Source organism: Hyla sarda, chromosome 5, assembly GCF_029499605.1.
Source record: "Hyla sarda isolate aHylSar1 chromosome 5, aHylSar1.hap1, whole genome shotgun sequence".
In the NCBI taxonomy this organism is placed as follows: Eukaryota; Metazoa; Chordata; class Amphibia; order Anura; family Hylidae; genus Hyla; species Hyla sarda.
This window is the reverse complement of record NC_079193.1, coordinates 147,527,145-147,542,387: the sequence shown is the minus strand read 5'-3', so window position 1 is coordinate 147,542,387 and position 15,243 is coordinate 147,527,145. Positions and strand designations below refer to the sequence as shown.

The 15,243-nt window shown below is 44.3% G+C and overlaps 1 protein-coding gene across 4 annotated transcripts in view; it reads right to left on the bottom strand.

Annotated features, from left to right (window-relative positions):
- Positions 1-14,411, bottom strand: part of ELMO1 (engulfment and cell motility 1) — a 390,193-nt gene extending 375,782 nt beyond the window's left edge. For 2 of the 4 annotated variants that reach the window (XM_056520469.1, XM_056520472.1), the window contains exon 1: positions 14,259-14,411. The gene's annotated coding sequence lies outside the window, so the exon portion shown is untranslated. Of the gene's footprint in view, positions 1-8,012; positions 8,035-14,258 lie in introns of all 4 variants that reach the window. The other 2 variants (XM_056520471.1, XM_056520470.1) reach the window with 2 other exon arrangements.
- Between the last annotated feature and the right edge of the window lie 832 nt (positions 14,412-15,243).

Here is a 15,243-nt window from a genome sequence, read left to right as displayed (position 1 = left end):
TTGCAGACAAAGATGCGACAAAAATTTTTCTTTCCCTCAGGAGGCCCCCCATACACATTAGACAGTCAGCTGGTTAGATTACTTTTCTCTAGGGTTTGTGCCTGATCTCAAGGGGGGGGGGGGGGGGACCAAAATCTGAAAGGTCAAAATGGTTTACTAAAATTAGTAGTCAAACATTTACATTAACTAAAGAATTTCTGTGCAATTTTTAATACCGCATTCTATTAGCTGCAAAACCTATAAAGTATGAGTATTAAATACAAACCTACAATTAAGCATCACCAAAATGACAATGAAAATACAACCTAACCTACAAAAGACTGACACTACAATAGTACAAACGATAAACCTTTATTAACAAAAATGACTAGACAAAATAGCCCTCCCATTAAAATGACCCACCCTATAAAATACACAAACCCCAAAAGCAAACAGAACAGATGGGGAGCATCAGGAAACAATAGACCTCTACATCATATGTCACCAAGGGATAAATAACAATGAACAACAGCATGAAATGTGCCATATACATGAATATCATTGCTCACCTAACTGGTCGTTTACCAGGAGGGCTATTATGTCTTGTCATTTTTTTTCAAATAAAGGTTAATAATTGTACTGTTGTAGTGTCAATCTTTGGAGTGTTAAATATTACATATGAAATCACTTCGCTTGGCATCTAGCATGGTTCCTATAACAACCGAATTGATAAAGTAGCACTGTGGTGTGCTGCAGGAATTTTACATTACATTCTGACAGTTTATAAGTAATACAAAGTATTTTATTTGTAAAAACAAAAAAAAAATATGTACTGTATTTACCACCCAGTAACATACATTTACAAGGATAATGGGCAGTTATGTAATACTGCAGTTTAGCTCAATGATCCAAATAAATCACAGCTATTTTGTAGAAAACCTGTAGATTGTTTCAACATCTTCTCCATTGTAGCCAATTTTTTTCTGGAAATTGGAAACAGTTACTTCTTCTGTATAACTGTTTCCATAACAAATATCTGTTCCATTCTAGTAGTACTAGTTTATAGTAAGGTTACAAGATGTGGGGAAAACGTCATATTGGAAAGAGGTCAATATTGTGATTAGAGTGGTCCCCTCAGGTTACCATATTTACAACATACAATGGTCTTTTCTGGACCATTATATAGAAACTATACTGAACATACAATGCTACGGACAGTCCAGATCTGCAAAACATGTCAACGGCTGGAAGAACCGACCAATCAGAATGGGCATTCGTTGGTAAAACATCTGTATTACTGACTGGCTGTCTAGTAGCACCTCCCTACAGTACCGGGCAGGGACGTGTACAGACATTTTGGGGGGCAGGGGATCAAGTAGAAAAAATGGCAATTCTAAATAAAAAGTTTGTAAAAACCTTACATATGTTAAAACAACACAGTTCCTAAGGTAAGGGACCTCCAGCAGTCATGTCAGCTGAGTGGGACCCGCATGACCCCATGAAGGTCCCAATCAGTAAGGACATTATAGGTTAAGTGCATTAAAAGGGCAGGGGCTCAATTCCTCTTTTGACCCTGTGTGCGCGTCAAAACTTTGGGCACCCCAGGTAAAAATTTGGATTAACCCGATAACGACCATGGACGTCTATACTCGTCCAATGGCCGTTACCGGGGTATGACGCGGGCTCCCGACTCGAGCCCGTGTCATACCGGCCAGCCCCCAGCTGATTCCTGTAGCTTGACAGCGGCGTCTAAAGATGCCTGTATTAAGTCCCTGGTGGTCCAGTGGGGTGGATCGCCCCCCCCCCCCCCCCCCCCGCAGCGCGATCGCAGGGGAGCGATCCACTACTGAGGTAGCCTGAGGGCTTACCTCTCCTGCTGCGGCGGCTCCGGGGCTCTGAATGATACAGCCTGGTAGGACCAGGCTTTATCAATCGAGAACAGAGCACGCAGATCATTGTGGTTTTATGAAACCACAATGATCCGTATGAGGAATCTAATGATTCCTCCTAAAAGTCCCCTAAGGGGACTAAAAGTGTAAAAAAAAAAAAAAAGTTTAAAAAAAGTTTAAAAACACACACACATTAACCCCTTCCTTATTAAAAGTTTAAATCACCCCCCCCTTTTCCCAAATTTCATATTAAAAATATGTAACCATAATAAAAATAAACATATGTGGTATCGCCGGGTGCGTAAATGTCTGAACTATAAAAATATATCATTAATTAAACCGCACGGTCAATGGCGTACACGCAAAAAAATTCCAAAGTCCGAAATAGGGTATTTTTGGTCACTTTTCAGACCATAAAAAAAGGAATAAAAAGCGATCAAGAAGTCCAATCAAAATAAAAATGGTACCGATTAAAACTACAGATCACGGCGCAAAAAAATGAGCCCTCAAACAACCCTGTACGTGGAAAAATAAAAAAGTTATAGGGGTCAGAAAAGGACAATTTTAAATGTAAAAATTTTCCTGCTTGTAGTTATGATTTTTTCCAGAAGTACGACGAAATCAAACCTATATAAGTAGGGGATCATTTTAATCGTATGGACCTACAGAAGATAAAGATAAAGTGTCATTTTTACCAAAAAATTTACTGTGTAGAAACAGAAGCCCCCAAAACTTACAAAATGGTGTTTTTTCTTCAATTTTGTCGCACAATGATTTTTTTTTCCGTTTCGCCATAAATGTGTGTGTAAAATGACTGATGTCATTCCAAAGTAGAATTGGTGGCGCAAAAAATAAGCCCTCATATGGATTTTTAGGTGCAAAATTGAAAGGGTTATGATTTTTAAAAGGTAAGGAGGAAAAAACGAAAGTGTAAAAACAGAAAAATGCTTGGTCCTTAAGGGGTTAATGTCCAAAAGGCATCAAATTACAGATTAGACATTCTTCTAATATGTCAATAAAAGTTAGATTTTATTTCCATCATTTACACTTTCAAAATAACAGAAAACAAAAAAATGGCATCTGCAAAAGTTTGGGCACCCTGCAGAGTTAATATCTTGTACTGCCCCCTTTGGCAAGTATCACAGCTTGTAAACGCATTTTGTAGCCAGCCAAGAGTCTTTCAATTCTTGTTTGAGTTATCTTTGCCCATTCTTCCTTACAAAAGTCTTCCAGTTCTTTGAGATTTCTGGGCTGTCTGTCACGCACTGCTCTTTTAAGGTCTATCCATAGATTTTCAATTATGTTGAGGTCAAGAGATTGTGAAGGCCATGGCAAAACCTTCAGTTTACGCCTCGATGTAATCCCCCGTGGATTTTGAGGTGTGTTGAGGATCATTATCCATTTGTAGAAGCCATCCTCTCTTTAACTTCAGCTTTTTCACAGATGGCATCAAGTTAGCTTCCAAAATTTGCTGAAATTTTATTGAATCCATTTCTTTCTTCTACTCATGAGATGTTCCCTGTGCCACTGGCTGAAATACAACCCCAAAGCATGATTGATCCACCCCCATGCTTAACAGTTGAACAGAGGTTATTTTCATTAAATTCTGTTCCCCTTCTTATCCAAACGTACCTTTGCTCATTCCAGCCAAAAAGTTTAATTTTAACCTCATCGGTCCACAGAACTTGTTTCCAAAATGCATCAGGCTTGTCTATATGTTCATTTGCAAAGTTCTAACGCTGATTTTTGTGGTGAGGACGTAGAAGAGGTTTTCTTCTGATGACTCTTCCATGAAGACCATATTTGAACTTCATAGTGGAACAGTGTACCACAACTCCAGTGTCTGCCAGATCTTTCTGGAGGGATTGTGCAGTCAAACGTGGGTTTTTAATAGTTTTTCTCACAATCCTGCGAGCTGTTCTGGCTGATATTTTTCTTGGTCTTCCAGATCTTGCTTTAACTTCCACTGTTCCTGATGACTGCCATTTCTTAACTACATTCCGAACAGAGGATACTGACATCTGAAAACGTTTTGCTATCTTCTTATAGCCTTCTCCAGCTTTGTGAGCGTCAACTATTTTCAGTTTCAGATTTCAAGACAACTGCTTAGAAGAACCCATGGTGCTGATTGTTGGGGCAAGGTCAGATGAGTCTGGGCATTTAAAATCTTTGAGATTGACATCATCTGGTCTTCCCAGATGATGATCAAGAACAATCCATGACACTTACAGGTCTCAGATTTGCAAAGGGGGCAGTGCATGCTATAAATTCTGCAGGGTGCCCAAACTTTTGCAGACGCCATTTTTTTGTTTTCTGTTATTTTGAAAGTGTAAATGAAGGAAATAAAATCTAACTTTTGTTAAAATATTATAAGAATGTCTAATCTGCAATTTGATGCCTTTTGGAGATTTTTCCATCTTTACTTGGCTACTTTATGCACATGAATACAAATTTTTACCTCAAGTGCCCAAACTTTTGATCCCCACTGTACATATTCTATACCATTCTTTGCCTGTACCAAGGTTATCTGCTCCTTTAGACACCAGGTGGGGGCGGCTCCATGCTACTTTTTTGGAACACTGGGGGAGATTCATCAAAACTTGTGCAGAGGAAAAGTTGACCAGTTACCAATAGCAACCAATAAGATCACTGCTTTCATTTTTGAAAAAGGTCTCTAAAAATGAAAGAAGCAATCTGATTGGTTGCTATGGACAACTCAGCACAGGTCTTGATGAATCTCCCCGTATGTACTGTACATGACCATGAAGAAGCTCCTGTCCTCTAGATAGACAGTGATTTACAGCTCCCATCAGCTTTTTATTACTAATACATGTAAGGACTTGCTTTATTTGTATTAGTTATCTACTTATTTTTCTTAAATCCTCACTTTTTTCCTATTTTGGATGACATTTTGGGGCTTCAGAACCAATTACCAGGTTTCCAAAAAGATATGGTCTAAACATACAATGGTCATCTGGGAACCAAATAATATTGTAACTTGAGGGGGTCACTGTCATTGTGCAGCCCTAGTTTGCAATATTTTTTCAAGTTATTTGTTGGGGTTCATTCATTGGTCTTAAAGGGGTATTCTCACCAAAAGTCATGCCTATGCTACAAATGGATCAGTGGTGTTCCCACCTGCTAGTTATCTTAGGATGAGATACCTGTTTCAATCTGTGTCATAAAGCACCACCCGCTGATACCCATAAAGCTATTATGGGAGCAGTTACCCCCGCGCCATGACAAAACCTGCAGGCCATAGTGCCTGACGTGTGGGAAATGCTGCGAGGAGCTCCGTGACAAAGAAGCCGGCTCACTGAGGTGATCCAGAGGGACACATTGAGGGAAGGCGGAATTGGTACGTGGCGGCTGTGAACCACACACTGAACAGGTTATATACCATAGAGCACTGAGAGAAAGTGACTTTATCAAGTTAAAGATCACTTGCAGCGCTTGGCAGTAGTGGGAGGTAGTGGAGACACACGTGGGTCAGGTGTGTGTGGGGGGGGGGATTCTGAAATTCAAGGTAAGCACATAATCGGATGGGGCTGATATCGTGAGTGCATTGTGCAGCCCTTGCTTGTAGCCTCTTTTCAGAATGACTAGGAACAGTAATATCGCTAGAGATTAGCCCATTCAGTTGCTAATTCTATTTAGGCTTAGTTCAGCATTTCTGTTGCTTTGCTTGGTCATAGGAGCAGAGCACTGAAAATAAAGGTGACACCAGATCTGTTACATCAGACACATCTGACGGAACTTGATGACTTTAATGAGGCGCTTTGGGTTTCCCATTAAAGTGTCCAAAGGATTACTGGACAAAACAATGCTGCAGGCTGAACCATTTTGTCCCGTATTTTTGATAGAATCTGTTATGGGAGGCTCCTAGTAAAACCTCTGACAAACATAGGACAGATACACTATACCTGACCACCACACCTACGTAAGCTTGTTGGACATCCAAAATGATAACTTCAAGTGCATTAATATGCAGTCTGGCTTCATTTTACAGCCTTAAAGTGTACCCCCCAAAGTTTCATTCCGTCTGTTCTGCATAGTTCAGGGTGGAGAGATGCACCCCATGCTGGGCTTGCTGTGGCAACCGTACAACACCCAGAGAGTTCTGATTATAAGGACTTGGAGAATGCACGGGACTTGCTGGGCAACAAAATAGTTGTGTCAGCAACCCAACCACCCAGCATGGGGTACATCTCTACACACTGAGCAGGAGGAAATGCAATTTTAGAGGTACCCTTTAAAGAAGAATGGTAGTCAGTTCAAAAAATGTTGTTCTTTATATCCCCAGATACTGTCATATTTCCCACCAGGTCCAACATATTCACTATGCCGTGCACTTCACCCAGCTGTAACTGGTGATCACTGCAGGTCTTGGGACTGAGACCCAGTGCAATCTAAACCTTTTAGGGTGCGTTCCCACCTGGCGTATACGCAGCGTATTTCACGCTGCGCAAAATTTGCGGCAGCAACGGGAAATACGCTGTGTACTCCTCGCTCACTATACACACAAGTCTTTCTGGCGGCAGCCCTATGTTTGCAATGAGTTTTGGAGGCGGAGCCGCGCATCACAGTTACGCCAGCACACAGCCCAAAACTCACTACACGCATAGGACTGCTGCCGGAAAGCCCTGTGTGTATAGTGAGCGAGTAATAAGCAACGTATTTCCTGCTGCTGCCGCAAATTTTGCGCAGCATGAAATACTCTGCATATATGCCAGGTGGGAACGCACCCTTAACGTGTCTGAACGACATGTCCAAAGATTTTCCAAAAGACAGTAACCGTTTAAAACAAAAACTGTGACATGCTTTGTTGAATGCCATAATTTGTTACCCACTCCTCTTTACATCTCCATGGCAACTTCAGGTCCAATAGCCACTATGTGGTCCACTATGTAGGTCTTGTGTACATGGCTACGCCAAGCGCATGCTTGAGCATCACAATCAGACTATGTGGATGAAAGATGAACAAACTATTTTTTAGACTTGGCAAATGGAAGATTTTACAGCCAACTAAAAAGGCAAATCCAATTGTTATAATTTAGGTTAGGCTTAGACTGAAAACATTTCCGATGCAGCAAAATCCTATTGCTGCCAATGGGATTCAGCTGCACAGTGAAATTCACAGCTATAAAGGGTTACTCCGCTACCTAGCGTCCGGAACATTGAGTTCCGAATGCTGTGTGAGGGCTTCCGTGTTCACACCCGCCCACTCGTGACATCACTCCCTGTCATGTGACGTCACGTACCGCCCCCTCAATGCAAGTCTATGTCAATAGACTTTCATTGAGGGAGCAGGTCGTGACGTCACGAGAGGGCGGGAGTGAACGCGGAAGCCCACACACAGCATAGGAGCTGAGTAACCCTTTAAATTGTAGGTGTAGCATTTTTCTACACCTTTTTTGTGTGCTGGTAATGTGTAGGTGAAGCAAATTTATTAAATGTTCGCAGGGCATTTGATACATTTTGTGCAGGTCACATTTCCTAGAATCTCCCTGGTTTATTAGTTGTGCTAAATTTTACAACTTTTTCATCCGGCTGCGCAAAATTTTGTGAATTTTCAACACATACACATAAAAAGCTAAGGGTGCATTCACACGGCCGCCTGTCCCCGTTTTTTTTATTCCCGTTTTGGTTCCATTCTTGCAGGCTGTAAACAGATTTAAAAAATCCCATTCATGTCAATGGGATTTTTTTACAATCCGTTTGCATCCGTTTGTATCCGTCTGCACTCATTTCTGTTTTTTTTACGGCACATGCAGTATTTTTTCTTCGGCAAAAAAAAAATAAAAGAAAAAAAGAACAGTAAATTTAACATTGAAGTCTATGGAAAACGGATGAGACTTTAATGCCATCCATTTGCATCCATTTTTTCAATCCGTTTTTACTTCTGAGCATGAACAATAATGAATCCAAACGAATAACATCCATTTGCATCAGTTATTATCTTTTTATTTATTTATTTATTTTTATTTTTTGACGGGAGAAGAACGGGACGGGTCTAGATGGCCGTGTGAATCTGGCCTGGGTATTTTTACAGATCATTCTGGAGGTGTTTTTGCCCAAATATTTGTGACATTTTGAGTTGCAAAGTCTCAATTGATACATTCATCACCACTGCAAAAGACTAACCTTAAGAGCTGGTCTGTACACACTGTACAAAAAATAAAAATAAAAAAAATAAAAAATTGTAAGCAAAAAAGAGCTCGAAACACTGTGCATAATCAACTGTTAGACAAATCTACACACAAACACAGCTCCAAAGACAATGATAAATCTCCCAAATAGTATTTTAGTTAGCATTTTGATCAATGGGTCCAAAACAAAGAAGGTGGTGCAAAATGGTTTTCATTACAGTTTATCTGTATGTAATTTCCACTCCTGGTTTTAGCTAATACTACATGTGAACCCAGCCAAGCCGTTTTAACACCTCTGCCTACAGACTCCCACAGCCGGGACTACTACTACTCCCATCATGGAACAGACTTGTTTCCATGATGGGAGTAGTAATTTGTCGGCTGCTGGAGTCTGCCAGTGGCTGGGGAGGGTACATTAATGTTTGTACTACTACCCCCATCATGGAACAGACTCTGTAGTACAGGGGCTGAGGGATTGATTGCACCGGGTCTCACTTAGGAAACACCATGCGATCAGAAGTTATTAAACAGGGGAGCAGGCGGCACGTTCCACTCCCCTGCGATGTACGATGTATTTACTTTCATTTTTAAATTCCCCGCTGGGAGCCCTGAATGGCCGGTACTCAGGAGCCATTCAGGGCTCCCAGCGGGGTTTTTAAAATGAACATTTTGAGTGGCAACGGGGGCCATATGTATATTAAAAGCGCTGTGGGAGGTGAGATATATAGATCTGAAGGGGGGGGGGGCCGACACATAGCCTATATATCTAGCCCCCCCCCCAGCGCATCTATAATATGCCCCCCGCAGCACATTAATAAAGATTTGCCCCCCCCGCCGGCGCATTTATAATGTTCCCCCCTGCAGTCATTAAGATATGACCCTCCCCACCAGAACATTTATAAATATATACCCCCCGCCAGCGCATTTATAATGTGCCCCCCACAGCGCATGTCATATTATGCCACCGCAGCGCTATATGCGAAAAGTTTATCTATCAGCAGCCAATGACACTTTTCATTCATAGCGCTGTGGTGGCATATGTATATAGAAGTGCACTTGGGGGCAGATAACGTTATATGTCTGAACCCCCCCCCCCCCCCCCATATGCCCCTGCAGCACTACGTATGAAAAGTATTGTATCAGCATCATTGGGCCAGCCGGTTGCTGGCCCGATGCACTGCTGATAGATATACTTTTCACATATAGCGCTGCGCTGGCATATCACAAATGCGCTGCGGGGGGGCACATTATAAATGTGATGGCGGGGGTATATATTTACAAATGCGCCGTCGGGGGGTATATCTTTATTAATGCGCTGCGGGGGGCATATTATAAATGCGCTGGGGGGCTAGATATATAGGCTATGTGTCTCCCCCCCCCCCCACAGAGCCTTTAATATACATATGGCCCCCGCTGTTACTCACAATGTTCATTTTAAAAACCCAGCGGAGAGCCCTGATTGGCTCCTCAGTACTGGCCATTCAGGGCTCCCCGCGGGGGATTTAAAAATGAAAGAAAACACACACACGATACATCGCAGGGTTGCGGACCATGCCGCCCGCTCCCCTGCTTAATAACTTCTGATCGCATTGGGTCTCAGAAGTGGGACCCGATGTAATCAATACCTCAGCCCCTGTACTACAACCCCCATCATGGAACAGACTCTGTTCCATGATGGGGGTTGTAGAACAAACACTAATGTAGCCTCCCCAACTGTCCGCAGACTCCCACAGCCAGGGAATTACTACTCCCATCATGGAAACAAGTCTGTTCCATGATGGGAGTAGTAGTAGTCCCTCAGCACTGCAGGAGTCTGCTGATGTCACCTCTTCTGAGCATGCTCAGAAGTAATAACGGATATTATAAACCAGGTGCAAACGGATGACATAAAGGCTCATCCGATTGCCATAGACTTAATTGTTAAAAATAATGTCCGTTAATTTACCCGTTTCTTGTGACAGAAGAAAAATTAGTGCACGTGCCGTTTTTTTTCTTCCGTCCCAAATAACGTCCGTTATTCATAACTGGCTATAATGGATAATCAAAAAATCCCACAGACTTGAATGAAATTTTTTAACGGACGTTTAACATCCGATTTTAAGGCTATTCTAACAGATTTATATAGCGGATCTTTTAACGGAACAACTTTATAGTGTGAAAGGGGCCCAACAGGGCAAACAGATGTAAGGCCTTTGTTCACACAGCAGAGTTTTGATTCTCTTTCAGCCCCATCTGAATAAGGGATTTATTTTTATAGTAAATTTAAAGTGAAAGATGATCTCTTCCTATTGTTTAATTCACTCATCTTCTTCTGAAAGAAGAGTTTTAAGTTACGTCTCTTTGTCCTGTCCACAGCTCCACCCTAGGAAAGCACCTGTTCCTGACTAGTAAAGCGTGCACGGGGCACAGTCGCCTACATTCTCCTCTGAAGACTTGCCGCTGGAGTGCTGATTTGCATTTCACCGTGTCTGGTGTGGGATCACCAGAGCGATTAGCACCGACAACCTAAATACTGAAACCACATGTGTATCTGCATAAACATCCTGCTTATACAGCGCACAAGCGGAAACCTCTAATAGTGAGCAGCAGAAGGAGAGGCACTTGTTGTTACACCAGTGTTTCCCAACCAGGGTGCCTCCAGCTGTGGCCAAACTACAACTCCCAGCATGCCCGGACAGCCAAAGGCTGTCCGGGCATGCTGGGAATTGCAGTTTGGCCACAGCTGGAGGCACCCTGGTTGGGAAACACTGTGTTACACAGTGCAGCCAGGCTAAACAGCCAACTCCTGAGAGCCTGGTACAAGGTCAGCTACACTCTACAGATACTTACCTTTTGCAATAATATGGAACAACCCCATCCTATCAAGAAAAATACACAGTAGGAGGAACTGACCTAAATCTAGGCAGAAATACTGCACCACAATGACAACCTCTGTGGATGTCATTCACTTCCCAGCAGGTAAAACAAGAGTATGTATTTAGAGCAGAGACTATGTCTAGGGACGGAGAATCTTCTGTATACACCAGAACACTCTGCATCCCAGGTGAGTTTTTAACTTTGAGTTCTGCGGATGCATCCAGCGTACAGATTGCTGAATACTGCATCCACTTAAAGGGGTATTCCAGGAGACTCCATACTGGCGGCCGCCTCCGCAATACTTCGACAGTAGGACCGCGCGGCACTGCGCTGTCGCCATTGACGGCTATGCAGTGTTAGCAGACTTCCGCGCAAAGGATGAGCATATTCTTTCTTTGCGCGGAACAATTTCGGAATTGTCCGCCGCTGAAATTCCGCAGTGTGAACGGGTCTCGCGGAAGACCCATTCACACTGATGTTTTTGTTCACAGCACGTAATTCCGTTTGCGGAATTCCACTCACGAAATTCCGCGGGAATTACGGAGTGTGAACATATCCTCAGACAGAAAAGAACAACTCCACTTCAGCAGCTCATAAGTACTGAAAGGATTAAGATGTTTTAATAGAAGTAATTTACAAATCTGTAACTTTCTGAAGCCAGTTGATATATAAAAGTAAGTTTTTTCCTGGATAACCCCTTTAAAGGGGTATTTTAGACTTAAACATACATGGCATGTCTACTAGAGAGTGGTTGTCCTTTTTTCCATGGGTGGCTGTTTTTATGTAGCTCCCATGAGGCTATGTTCACATGCCTGAATTTCTGTGAGGATTCTGCTGCACCCTGCACACAGTGGAATTTCTGCACCAGATGTTTTAGGCATAGAAATTCAGATTTCGTGTCCACAGAAAGACCGCGATGCATTCCGTGCGGTGTCCATCGGCTGTCCGGGCATGCTGGGAGTTGTAGTTTTGAAACATCTGGAGGGCCGCAGGTTGAAGACCAGTGCCGGGCCTTCGTCATCATCCAGACCCCTCCTTTAGTTTTCTACTCACCTCCCCTCGGTGGGATGGAAGGGTGAGCTGGTCCGGGCCATCTATGGTGCAGGGACCGTCCGGTGGGGAGGGTTAGTCGTTCCGGGCTGTCCATCTTCACCGGGAGGCCCACTTCTCTGCTTGGTGCCCGGCCCGGACTAGTGATGTTGCCTTGACAACGACGCACAGGGACGTCCCTGCGCATGAATGTCCCTGTGCGTCATCAAGGCAACATCACTAGTCCGGGGCCAGCCCGGAGCGGAGAAGAGGGCCTCCCGGTGAAGATGGACAGCCTGGAACGACTAACCCTCCCCACCGGACAGTCCCTGCACCATAGATGGCCCGGACCAGCTCACCCTTCCTTCCCACCGAGAGGAGTAGAAAACTAAAAGGGGGGTCTGGATGATGACGAAGGCCCGGCACTGGTCTTCAACCTGCGGACCTCCAGATGTTTCAAAACTACAACTCCCAGCATGCCCTGACAGCCGATGGCTGTCCGGGCATGTTGGGAGTTGTAGTTTTGCAACATCTGGAGGTCCGCAGGTTGAAGACCACTGATTGAAGGGATTGGCAGGCGATGATGATGAAGGGGGGGGGGGGGGGGATGATGATGATGACGGGGGTCTGGATGATGACAGGGGGATGATGACAGGGGGGGGGGAATTATGTATTTCCCACCCTAGGCTTATAGTCGAGTCAATAACTTTTCCTGGGTTTTTGGGGTGAAATTAGGGGCCTCGGCTTATAATCTAGTATATACGGTATCAAAATCTGTGGAGAGGAAAAAGGAAGCAGTTGCCCATGGTAACAAATCAGATCACTTTTTAAAAAGGCCACTTTTCCCCTACACAGATTTTGATAAATCTCCCCCCAATATGCCAGAAAATCTACAGAAAAAAATGCCAGGGCTATATGGTTTGATCTGTATGGCTACTTGCCGCAGTGTATATGTGTGTCCAGGCATTCTGCTCAGTCATTGGCGCAGAATGGACATGACATCAGTGCTGAATACTGTTCATGGACAGCGCCCGATGGATCCCATTCATTATAATAGGGTCTGTGGAGCTTCTGGAAGGGTGTCCAGTATTAGGGTCAATTCACACGTTCATATATAATTTACTCACGCGTGAACGGGCCCTTAGGGTGCGTTTACACAGGCGGATTTGTTTGCAAACTCACGTTGTGTTTCACTTATGCTGCTGCGTATTTTGCTACCCATTGATTTGAATGGGTACCCTTAGGGTGCGTATTTTTTGCTGCAGATTTGCTTTAGCAGATTTTGCTGCCCACAGACTTCAATGGGCTGCAAAATCTGTTAAGGCAAATCTGCAGCAGAAAATACGCACGTGTGAACGCACCCTAAGGGTGCGTTCACACGTGCGTATTTTTTGCTGCAGATCTGCAGCAGATTTGAGTCAGCAGATTTTTCTGCCCATTGAAGTGCAGATCTGCAGCAAAAAATATGCATGTGTGAACGCACCCTTATACTGGAAAAAAATACTACTGCCAGCATCTGCTACGAAGGCCTCCGATTGAAATCGATAGGACTGATACCAAGCAGATAGGAGTCTGAATGTCCGTAAACACTACGGAAATTGTGTGCGTATACGGCTTGCAGCAGCATTGATCTCAAGAGGAATTCCACTGCCCCGTACACCCGTCACAAGTTCTTTGGCGGAACGTCCAACCAGGAATTCGATTCAAGCAGAATGTTCATCCTTTTAGTGGAATCCGCCAGAGAAGTGCCATTTGTCACTGGGATGCCACGGACGTAGGCCCTGGTTCCAAACCATTTGGAATGGCACGGATTCCTTGCTGAATCTCCTCAGTGGTCTTAAAGACAGAAAGTGGTGCAAAAAGAGGCGCAACTCTATGCTTCCTCATAACCCAGTATTGTCAGTCAACCCCCCTATGTATTCAATAGTTATAATCATCCAACAGCGCTATAAAGGGTTAAAATAAGCCAGAGCTAAGAGTGCTCTGCAACTGTCACCCCAACTGTAGCACCACAACTCCCAGCATCTCCACAGTAGGAAGAGAAACTGGCCATGAGCACTAGGAGTGGGCACTATGGCACTGGTACACGCTGTGCCCTCCATGAGCTGGAGTCATGTGCCCAGCAACTTCTGCCTCCCCTACAAACCAATGCCAGCTGCCCCAGTGTACCCTCCATGCCACACCAGCCCCCCGCATGAGGGTCGCTGTCCCGGAGCTGCTGCTATACAAGCTGGAAAGACGCGGCTATCACACCGCAGCGGTGCCGCGTACGCCCCGCACTGAGGTACCCAGAGTCATAAGAGGGAATCTTCACCCTCCACACTAGACAACGAGCAGGAATGTGCCAGGCTCCTACCTCCGTGCAGGGCAGCTCCTTCCCGGGCACAGTCCAGTCTCCTCCTCGGCTCAGCAGCTGCACACTCTCCAGCGCTCTAACTTGGAGTGGGCGGAGCTAGAGAGGGGGGCGGGGCCGCCTGAGATAGTATCCTGCTCTGTGCCCGCCTGTGCTGTCACTGTGTGTGCGATGCCTGCTGCGACACCCGCTGATGGGCGCCCGCCCTGTCACACCTCTCCCCCCACATCCTGTGCTGCCATCTCTGCTGCAACCTCTGCTATTTCCCCATCACTTCAGGCTGCACTGCACGATCTCCTTACTGTCACTAAAGTTTGCTATAGAGCTTCATTCACCAGTTATAAGTAGTCACCGGTCTCTTATGGTAGGTGCGGACAGGGCTATATCATTCACCAGTTATAAGTAGTCACCGGTCTCTTATGGTAGGTGCGGACAGGGCTATATCATTCACCAGTTATAAGTAGTCACCGGTCTCTTATGGTAGGTGCGGACAGGGCTATATCATTCACCAGTTATAAGTAGTCACCGGTCTCTTATGGTAGGTGTGAACAGGGCTATATCCTCCACCAGTTATAAGTAGTCACCAGTCTCTTATGGTAGGTGTGAACAGGGCTATATCATTCACCAGTTATAAGTAGTCACCGGTATCTTATGGTAGGTGTGAACAGGGCTATATCCTCCACCAGTTATAAGTAGTCACCGGTCTCTTATGGTAGGTGTGAATAGTACTATATCATTCACCAGTTATAAGTAGTCACCGGTCTCTTATGGTAGGTGTGAATAGTAGTATATCATTCACCAGTTATAAGTAGTCACCAGTCTCTTATGGTAGGTGTGAACAGGGCTATATCATTCACCAGTTATAAGTAGTCACCAGTATCTTATGGCAGGTGTGAACAGGGCTATATCATCCACCAGTTATAAGTAATCACCGGTCTCTTATGGCAGGTGTGAATAGTAGTATATCACTCACCAGTAATAAGTAGTC